This window comes from Haliotis asinina, chromosome 6 (assembly GCF_037392515.1).
Source record: "Haliotis asinina isolate JCU_RB_2024 chromosome 6, JCU_Hal_asi_v2, whole genome shotgun sequence".
In the NCBI taxonomy this organism is placed as follows: Eukaryota; Metazoa; Mollusca; class Gastropoda; order Lepetellida; family Haliotidae; genus Haliotis; species Haliotis asinina.
The window spans coordinates 13,458,170-13,470,062 of NC_090285.1; positions in this window are offsets into that span (position 1 = coordinate 13,458,170).

Here is an 11,893-nt window from a genome sequence, read left to right on the forward strand (position 1 = left end):
AGAGAGAGAGAGAGAGAGAGAGAGAGAGAGAGAGATTATTACCAATATTTTCATACAGCTGTTATATCTGTTTCTCATAGGCGTTATGGCCAGATGCTGCTTTTAAACTTCCGTAATAACGCAATGTCTTTTTAATGGATTGAAGCAAGTGACAGGATCATGAACTATATTTCCACTTCTCTTTGTAAGACTAAGGGAATCGGGTGGTCAGGCTCACTGATTTCGTAGATCGATGCTCATATTGTTGATCACTGGATTGTCTGGTCCGGACTGGATTATTTACAGACCACCGCCATCTAGCCCGCATGGAATATTGTTGAGCGTGGGTTGCCCAGCTTACCATATCAACTTATCAACGCCCCCAAATCATTAAAGAACTCTTAACAGGACTCAAAGATCCCACCATAATAATTTTGTGTATGTATACGACATGTCCTATCAAACTCTGAACTGACCTATTTGTAATTTACCGGTTTCTCTAATCTATCGAAACCTGAATTTAATCAAAGCAACTTCCACGTGATTGTTTATATGCACTCAACCGGTGATAAATATATGCTTTGTATGATAACGATGTCAAAGCTTCCACCGAAACGCCGCTCCTGTTTTTTTAAGGAAGTTTTTCACAACTGTATCTTAACAATAATTAATAATAGTGATAATATACAAAACGCTCTAAATTGTTTGTGATCCACTTTATATATCAAAGGCATGGCGCGCACGACTGATCCCTTGACATACAAACACAAGCTGACTTCCATGTTTGTTTGTTTGTTTGTTTGTTTGTTTGTTTAAAGCCACACTCAGCAATATAGCAGCCTGTAAATAATTGTCTAGTCCAGAAAAGCAAGTAATCAACACCATGAACATAGATCTACTCGACTGGAATCTAACAAATATGTCTCCTTTGCTGTGGTAGTTTGGTTAGGACAGTCTGCTCATGAAATGGTGTCTTCATTATTACCCCGCGTTTCTTATACACCGTGTGCATTGATGAGTGAGTGAGTGAGTTTAGTTTTACGCCGCACTCAGCAATATTCCAGATATGTGGTGACGGTCTGTAAATAATCGAGTCTGGATCAGACAGTCCAGTGATCAACAACATGAGCATCAATCTGCGCCACTGGGAACCGATGACATGTGTCAACCAAGTCAGAGAGCCTCACCACAAGATCACCTCTTACGACAAGCCACAGGCAAACTGTAGCGCAAGTGGGGTTGCGCAGCGTAGAGAATATGATCAGTCTTCATAATATGCGAGCGAAGACTGGTCATATTCTCTACGCTGCGCAACCCCACTTGCGCTACATTTTGCCTGTGCCCGGACCTTCACGCGTCTGCATTGATGACGTTAGAAAACCTAAATACGTTTAACAGTGCTCTCAACAGCAAACGTTAAACGTCAGTGTTGGCATCATTGATAGTTGAGTGTGGGAAGAACCGACTTCGATTCGCCACATGGGTACAATATGTGTGATGCCCATCTCTGGTATCCCCCGTCGTGATATGGCCAGAATATTGCTAAAAGCGGCGTAAAGCCATGCTCACTATGTCAGAATGCTTGCCACACATGATATATTTGGGATTACACTTTCTCAGCAAAGTACAGACTCAAGTACATTTGTTGGGTTGAGTGCCACCCGGATTCGAACACGCACTAGCAGAGTCAGACAACTGAATGCCAGCACATTAAGTCAGCGATCTAACCCACTAGGGCTGGGACGGATCGTGGGGTACTCGATTCCGGATGGGGCACAGCTGGAATCGAGTCCTATCTCTAGGACCGGGAATTAAGGGAGAGAACTCTGCACTGTAAAGGTTAGATAAACCATTGTCTCTTTTCAGTATGGACGTAACGTGCATTTATATCACTGGTATTATCTGATTAATGGTGGTTATTATCAACGACTGTAATTTCTCTGCGCATGAGTAGTGAGTAGTCAAGTTGCAGTAACAGCAGGAACGAAAGGTTCTGTGTTTTAACGAGGAATGTCAGTTATGGTATTACTCTTTGTATATTATTTAAACAGACAACGGACATAAATTAGATAGCCTGAGATCACTTTCAGTGTCTTATTCCCATGCTTTCAACTTTTCTATAATACTCTCTGTCAAATCGTGATGAGATATTAAAAATAATTGACCGAAGCGCTGCATTTCCTAAATTTCGGGGTAATCGGTTCCGATTCGGGTAAGTATATGCGGGTACCCGATTCCATTTTGTTCCTACCCGTCCCAGCCCATGACCCACTCGGCCACCGCCACTACTGAACATATTATTATTATGGGAAAACTGGACAGCGTTTTACCAGTATTTTATAACGGTATGTGTTATTAAAAAACGGAAATTTACAGACCAGCTGACCACGTTCCTCGATGTTCAGCCTGTCAAAGGTCACAGTGATAACGAGTGTCGGACTTGACCAGTATCTCTAAAGCTAACCGAACCAAGGTGCAATGCATGTATCTGTCTTGTAGTTCACGCTGGGCAAATCACGTGCGTCGCACGTATACCCTCGTGGCATACTCACGACTGGTCATCGATGCCTTAGTCTAAATGACATAATCTCAAGTTCACAACGTTATCGTAAGTTTTATCTGTAAACGTGATTATCTGCGACAGCGATATTAACTAGTGTGTACATTAACTAGTGTGTAACTTTACATTCGTCCACTTCGACAAATCGTTACCATTGCGGTTCTATATTAACCATAAACTACAGTAGATATCAACCGCTGGTATATGTGGAATATGTAGTAAATTTAACAATACATTGCATTGTATACATTTGAATGTGTAGCGCGATTAATGTAGTATGTGTAACAAATCTGCATGTACTGTTTATACACTTTAACACCTGATTGCAATGTCACCATGTTCTAATAATCAATTATCTATCACCCCATTATTGACTGAATATGTAACAAATGATCCTGTGACTGGTGTGCATTAAATTACTCAGGTGTTGTGTTGTGTGTAGGTTGGTGTAGTCATACCTCTTGCCAAGCGAGCTATTCCCTGAACTCGCGATTTAACGATATGTTGAATTGTACTACTTTCTAAAAGGCATTGTGTACTTTTAGAAGGCAAAGAGGACGAAATGGTTAAGGAATACAAGATGCTGAAAAAAGAAAACAACAACAACAACAACAACAACACTTCCATGGGCCCATGGGAAGAGTGTTAAGTCGGAAATTGGAGGGCCGTGGGTCATCCATGGTAGTGCGTGTCATACGTTCGAAACACATCGGTACTGTTAGTCGAGTTACCCCCCAGGGAACTCGTCTTGGATGAAACCAGGACACCCTTGCACCAGCCCTCTGGATCCGCCTATGCATACATACGCATACAAGCACACACGCACACGAACACGCACACGCACACACTTTTTCACTACCTGCGTATCTGCGTGTGTAATCTTGTCACTCACTCACACATATGACTATGGCAGCAGGTTGTCCGGTTTCGAAATGAGTGAGTGGGTAAGTGAGTGTGTGTGAAAGTGAGTGAGGTGAATCTCAACAACAAACAAACAAACAAAAAAATCCCATACTATACACATTCACACAAACTCTCATACACAAACATAAACTAACAATTAAACATACACAGACAAGCACACAGACACACAAACTCTCACACACAAACTCTCACACACAAACTCTCACACACAAACTGACACACATGCTCATCCTCACAAATCATTCTGTCGGTTCAGGGTTATTAACACCGCAGTATAGTGGGTACCCGGAAGTATTTGTAGCAGTCGACCAGACAAAAAAACAGTTTCGAAATCACTACAAATGGTATAAGACAACAAGGACTTCCCTATCTGAAAATCCACTCATGATATATCTAGTTATAGTATTGCACATCCAAATCTAGATGGGGGGAGTGATAGGGTGGGTAGCCATGTGCTTAGCCAAGTGTCACGTCAAATTTCCGGGTTCGATTCCCCATATGGCTACAATGTGTGAAGTCCATTTCTGATGTCTCCTGACGTGATGTTGCTGGAATATGTAGCTGAAAGCGGCGGAAAACCCAATTCACTTACTCACACCTTATAGACACATTACAGTCCAACTACCTGACCACAGTTACGTCCCTTGGACATGCCAGTAACCGATGAGAGTGGGTCATCGGTAGACTAGCAGTCTCTAAGGTAATAATTAATATGCTGGGGAAAAAAGAAACGCATAGATAAAATCCGTTTTTCAACGTAGAATGTTTTAATAAAAACTGCTTGAAATCAGTATAAATGTCATTGCTAACTGTGAATACAGCCCGTATACTAATCCAATACACAAGAACGCAACATTTGGAGGACTGTCGCCAAAATACAGCACCTTGAATTAAAACTTGGAGAAATCGCATGGAGAAAAGCTATAAGCATGCTGCACGGGTACTAAAGCTTCATACCGATGGGTATAAAAATGTGACAGTCCCGTTGCGAATTACTTATTTGCTACCTTCAAGATGCCAAGACTAAACGAAGAGTGTTGAAACAGCGCCGTTGGACGTCTGGAAGCTGGAGAAAGTCGGTCATCAGTAGCCAGGCACTTCAACGTGAGGGAGAGTACCACAACTCCACAACTCTACAAGGGTCACAACTCCGGCACAGGATCGCTTCATCCGGGTGTTACATCTGCGCAACCGTACAATCAGTGCAACATACACAGCCAACAATGTTAGTAGAGTATCAGCGCAAACCATTGGAAATCACCTACGACAGATCGTGATACGACCAGTACGACCATATACGGCACCTGGTCTGCGGCATCATCATTGTCGTGTACTTCTGCAATGGTGTGGAGACGTTCGACCACAGACCCTACCGCGCTCTAGCTGCTGTGTGATACCGTGATGAAATTCTCCAACGTCACCTTATTCCCGACCTTGACGTCAGAAGAGAGATTTTACAGCTAGACAACGTCAGAGAGCGTACTGCACGTGTTACCATGTGAATGTGCTACCATGGCCATCCAAATCGCCGGATCTCAACCTCATTGAACTTTTGTGGGATCTGCTGACAGACGTGAGCGACGCCGACAGCCTCAACCACATACGCTACAACAGATGAGCCATGCATTGCAGGATGAGTGGAGAAGGATTCCACAACGCCAGATTCGACGACTCAGTCAGTCCATGACAGGGCGGTGCAGAGCAGTGATATCGCTGCTCGTAGTGGTCACACCAGGGGCCCCTTTCACAAAACTCTCGTAGGCCTAAGGTCTCGTAACTTTTCTCGTAGCATTCCTACTTCCTCTGTTATGGTATAGGAGGTACGAATGCTACGAGAAAAGTTACGAGACCTTAGGCTTACGAGAGCTTTGTGAAAGGGGCCCCAGGTACTGACTTTGTCACAATGCCGTCACAGAGACAGATGTCTCAAGAGCGATATAAATGACTGTATGTAGTGAAGGAAACATGTGCCTAACCCTGTGTGAAATTTGGTTGTTGCACATTCTTTATTTACTGTGTAATCCGATTTTATGAAACCCGTCATTTAAATCGATATTTTGGTTATACGTTTCTTTTTTAGATATCCCTCTAAGAGACTAGCGTTCTTACCCAGTTTTTACCGAGCCGTGAAGGCCCCGAGGTAGAATAGGCCTTCAGCAACACATGTTTGCGACTGTGCTTGTCGTAAGAGGCGATTTACGGTATCGGGTGGACAGCCTCACTGACTTAGTTGACACATGTAGTCGTTTCCAAAATGCCATTTAATGAAGAAAATAACCCTGAGGAATGCCTTTCGCTCTCTACACAGTGAAAATACACTATGTTAAACATAAGACAAAAATATTCAATGGCTTAGGTTACTGAAACACATAGGTGTTCTAGAACTGAGTAGTTTTACTCCGCAATCAGGCAATATTATGGCGGGGAACACCAGAAATGGGCTGTCATCGGTACCCAAATGCGCAGATCGATGTTCATGTTGTTAATCACTGGATTGTGTGGTCCTGACTCAATTATTTACAGAGCGCCGCCATATAGCTGGAATATTGCTGCGTGCAGCGTAAAACTAAACTCACCCACTCACCTAGTTGTGCCCCTTTAAGGGAAAGGATTACTGTACATCCAGGCTTAGCTTTCAATACAGCCTCAGAGCAAGACTGAGTCACCATGGGCTACGTCATATAATGGCACGCCGTGATACCACTTTAGTGATGTTTATCGGCGATAACAACACCAGGTTTCCTCACCAACTGTCGTAGGAAATGAATTTAAGATTAAATGGAAAAAGACCAGATGTAATCTTCCTTGTGTTGTGTGTATCTAAAGTGTTTATATGAGTGAAAGTGTCATTCTAGACTGTGTTACAGTCGCTGAACCATTTCCTTCTGTCAGGTTCTGGGTGGAACGGGAAAAGCCAGAGATGAAGTAGTGCTAGAATTAGCTCAGGGTCAAGTTGTGTGTCACCAGTGTCTTTGTTTCTTTTATAAAGAAAATTGAGCTAGTTTTCTTTCAAAGATATATCTTTACAAACTTTTGTAAGTCTAGTGTTGTTTTGATATGTCTGCGAACAGTACATTTGAAAGACTTAATAAAAGTTTTTAAATGAGCAAGTGAACTGATTTATTCACAATATTGGTTTGATACTAAATCTTGGACCACGAGCTGAATAAAAATGGTGGTTTTACGGAAGCGAGTAGACTAACAGCTAGTCTCTGAAATGAACATATTTTACTGAAAATACGTTCATAGTGAAAAAAAAAAATATAATGAAATGGAGCCATGAGTTAGCATCTCTCGGGACTAATGCTATGGCTGGAAAACTGGATGTATCCAAAACTCAAACAAAGATATCAAATATAATTTTTCTGTCAAATCAAAATATTCTGTCTGCATTATATAAAGCAGTTTGATCTCAGTCTCCACGTAAGTCTCAGTCTCCATTTTATAATGTTTTTCTTATTTATTTACTATGACCTTTTCGCAGTAAAATATGTTCATTTCAGAGAGTAGTTGTTGGTCTACCGAAGACATTGTGAGTCGAGGGACTCGCTCAGGAAGTCTGTATTCCAGGAAGGAAGATCAGGAATCTTGGATAAAACCTGACACATGTTGCCTCGCGGTGAGAGGACAGGGCAGGAGGTCTTAGCCAAGTGTGGAGCTATGGGGGAGCTGTGGAGGAGCCTCCCCATTAATGTATACTAAACACCAGTGGCAGCTAGAGATCAGCTGATAATTACCATCCATATACTGGCTATGAATTCAGCAGATTGGTACAGACCCTGAAGCTATGGAAATCTAGACTTGCCACATTTTCTAGACTTGCGTGGACTTTCTTATATATATATATACTTCAGGGTCTGTACGACAGCCTAGGAAGCGAGTTTAATATTCTGTTTATTACTCTTCAGCATATTTTCGTCCCTTTTACCGCTAGACTGACTAAGCGGTTTTAGACCTTGCTTGACTCACAAAAAGCTTACCCATCACACTGTAGGCAGTTTCTATCAGTTTATGTTGGAGAGTAATAAACAGAATACCATTATGACATCTGTTTCTGTTTCTCGCTCTCACTGTCTCTCTCACCCCATCCTCCTTCTCTCTTTCTCTATCTCCATCTCTCAAGCTACATCCAATTGAAGAATCGAACCTGAGTCTTTAGTTTCAAAGCAAATCACAAATCACTTGCTCACTACGCCGGCCTTACCCGGGTGTTCTTTTTCCTGATTTTGCGGCCGAATGTACTGTCACGTATTATTCAACACATTTGAGTGCTATTCTCAAAGACAATGGATTCTGTTGCAGCCAATTACATCAGCCTTGGAATATCGATCTTTTAGCATTCTCCGTGCTACAATTGGCCTTCAGCAACCCTTGCTTGTTGAAAGACAACGGGATGGGGTGTCTAGGTTCGTCCACTCGATTGATGCACGTCATCGGAAACCAAATGCGTTGATTCACTTGATTTTCAGGTCCTGATTCGGTTATTTACAGACCTCTGTTATCTATACCTGGAATGTTAACGAGTGCGACGATAATCAACAAACAAAACAAACTGACGTTCTGTGGGACGTATTTATAAAAAAATAATACAACCTTGACACTACGACAGTCGCAAGTCTGAGTTAAGGCATGGTGATAACGATCACCTTGGGAAACATTTTGCTTGTCATGTAAAAGGAACGTTCAATCTGGTAGAAAATGTTCGTGTCTATTTTTTGAGTCGCATGCTCTCAGAAATTCTCCAGTAACGTGGCTGCAGCGTGTAAATGTTGAATCTGGAACAACAAATCCAGTGATCGACATCATGACAACGATCCGGTCGGAGTACGGTATCAGTGAGGTCTCCGAACTCGATCAACTGATCCTGCAACCAGCAGTGCATTGATGTCAGATCAATAATCGATTGTTATGGTCTAGGAGGTTAGCAGATCCTGATGCATTGGAACGCCCGTGACTCCTGGAGCCTGGACTGAGCATTAAGAAGGTAGACTTAAAGCGTTGGACATATATCGTTTATGTGTACATTTGTATGGGCCCCAGCTCCCTCCTTTCATATGCGGGTTTGGAAAAAGAGCTCGAAGAAGACTTTGATAATGAACAGGCAAGATGAATATTTTCGATCGGCATGCCGATTAAGTGACTGCAATAAATCATGTCAAAAGCAGCTTGTTCATTTTTAAATGCACTTCATACAGAGAGCCCCAGAGGTGGGGCAGAGGTTCCACTCCTGTTTCAGCATACGAAATACGTTAGAAGATGGTAGCGTTTTTATAACTCTGGCGCTTGGCACTAAGGGAATGTAACAAGGACTGGTAGGTCAGTAGACAAGGTCAGACTGTCTAGGTGGTTATGAATTCATGTCAAACTGTGCTTGGTGTAGTGTCTCAGGTAACTATCACAACTCAGTCGGCACTGACGTAGAGTGAGTGAGTGAGTTTAGTTTTACACCGCTTGAAGCAATATTCCAGGAATATCACGGCGGGGGACACCAGAAAATGGATTTCACACATTGTACCCATGTGGGGAATCAAACCCAGGTCTTCGGTGTGACGAGCGAACGCGTTAACGACTAAGCTACCCCACTGACGTAGAAGAACGCACGCACGTACATAAGAACTTAGATACAAATACCCAAATAAGTTTGTGGTGCGCCCAAGTCATCATAAACAGAACTTGTTCACTGCGAAATGGGCAACTGACATTCGTGACATGAAACCAAATTAATATCTCCTAGTGTACAGGCCTAGCGGTTATAGCGTTCGCCCGGTGAGCCGAAGACGGGAATCGATTCCCGAAATTGGTACAATGTGTGAGACCCATTTTTGGTGTCCCCCTCCGTGATATTGCGGGAATATTGCTAAAAGCGGCGCAAAACTAAACTCACTTACTTACTTTTTTGTGAAAGTAAGGTTGAAATAATAACTAATATAAATAAATAATAGACCAATATAACAAAAAATATTTTGAGAGTGTTAACAGGTCCTAAGCTTCTAACAATCGCTATGTCTACTTCAGGAAAAGTGCCCAGATGTCCACAAATTTGGAAATTGACCTGCAATTTGATCTGTTTGGTTTGTGGCGTAAAAAATATTCACTTCATCGTCATGACTGAGTGAGTTTAGTTTTACGCAGCACTCAGCAATATTCCAGTAATATGGTGGCGGTCTGTAAATAATCGAGTCTGGACCAGTGGAACCAGTGATTAACATCATGAGCATCGATTTGCGCAATTGGGAGCCGATGACGTGTCAACCAAGTCAGCGTGCCTGACCACCCGATCCCGTTAGTCGCCTCTTACGACAAGCACAGTCACCTTTAAAAGGCAAACATGTGAACTTACTGATTTAGGACAGGTGATCATTGAACACAGCCTTCAAGGTAACCCTGCATTGGCCATGCTCAGTGAAGGCTGTCTGAGAAAGACAATGTGCACGTGAACTGTGTAACGCCCATTTGTACAGCGACTATTGCGATATGATCATTGACTACTTTGTAGGGATTATGTGTGTCAGAATGCGAGTTGTAGACGATAACGCAAGCTAGGGCCGGGTGGTCATGACATACAACGTTACAGCGTCCACGTCACCGACACATGTCGATGTTGAAAACGACACCGCTTTCGTGACCGCGTGGATTGTACATCTGCCCGGAGTGTGGTTGAAGAGGAAATAAAAGCCATGTCGAATGTTCTGTTTACGTTGGGCATATATGTTGAGACTGCACTTCAGTGGACAAATCACCCACTGAAGATCCGGGGTCGAATAGGCCTTTAGCAACCCAAGCTTGCCATAAAAGGCGACTATTATTTACAGACCGCCGCCATATAGCCGGAATATTGCTGCGTGCGGCGTAAAACTAAGCTCATTCACTCAGTGGACAATTAGGCCGGCAAGTACAATAACACACACTCACACACACGCCGTATAACCAACCAACCAACCAACCAACCAACTAACTGACTAACTAACTAACTAAACGTGCAAAAGGATCACAGGGACAAGAATGCTGATGTAGAATTTTACGTACAGGTGTTGTAGAGTTTTGGTGGAATGTGATATCAGCATGACGCATGACGTTCAGAGAGACGAAATTGGGATTATCGAATATATGTGCCGATCGCGATGTGTGTCACAAACAAGCGTCCTCTGGGAGGTGGTTGATTGGTTTCACAAGGTCCGGACTACCGAGGTTTCGGTGTAGTGAATGAATATTATTGAGCATTCGTGGGAGTTATCGTTGTGAAATGTTTTAGGAACATCGTATCTGTACACATTATCAGATTGTCAGTTACTTGAACGGCTTGTGAAACGCGTTGCGAAATTCATTGTGCAATGGATGACAGCTGGGCAGAATGGAGATTACTCACACATTTTCGCTGTCTTGTCACATGCTGGATTCCGCAGGGTACAACGCCAACCTCGTATGGTTTAAAATTTCTCCTTCAAACGACGTACATACTCGTGTATTCGGTGTGGTGTGGCTCGGATAGGTCAACAACGGTTCCTATAGCGCTAGTTTACTGAAATACCGAGGTTTAACATAGCTGAGTTTAGTTTTACGCCGCTTTTACCAGTATTCAAGTGAATGCTTCACAAGCTCATTATATGTACCTGACTCAGACACAATATACTGAACCTCACTCACACACAGTATATTGGACCCTAGTCAGACACAGTATAGTGACCCCCTCCACCCCTCTCACCCGCACACACGCACGCACGCACACACGCACACACACACACGCACGCACGTGCGCGCGCACACACACACAGACAGTGTCTATACTGACCTTCACTAAGGCACGGTATACTGAAACCCAGTCACACGCAGTATACTATCACCCCTTTCCCTCCGATCTATTTGAGTGAAATAAGTGGAAATGCTGACGCAGAACGCTGTCCAACAACACCCCTAAGATTAGTTGCTGTCACCAGTCATAAGTTATGAAGGTTTAGAACGTTTTGACCCGTCCTCGTATTTATGGCAGTGAGTTCATGAGGTTAACCTCTTGCGGACCGCTAAAACAAAACAACGAATAAGCTACGACTCTTAATGTCGTAGAAAATTAATACGGACAAAGAGCTATAAGTCCCACTGGGGTATGATAGAAACCATATAATATATGCAAAGCCATGTAATATATGCAAAGCCATGTAATATATGCAAAGCATTAATAGCTGACGTACAGGCTTTATTTTTTTTGGTTTGGGGTTTCAAATATGTCTTATTTTGAAACACTTGGCCGGTAGGGATATGCTCGAAAAAGGAAGCGATTTTATAATATTCGTAATCACCATGAAGTGGGATTTTGACTTGAAAGTTAATTTATGGGGTTCTTTTCTATCACATACCCAGAGGATATTTTTGTTGTCACTGCGAACTTGACTGCACGCTTTATTCAAAGAAGAAACAAGAATTGCCATTTATAAG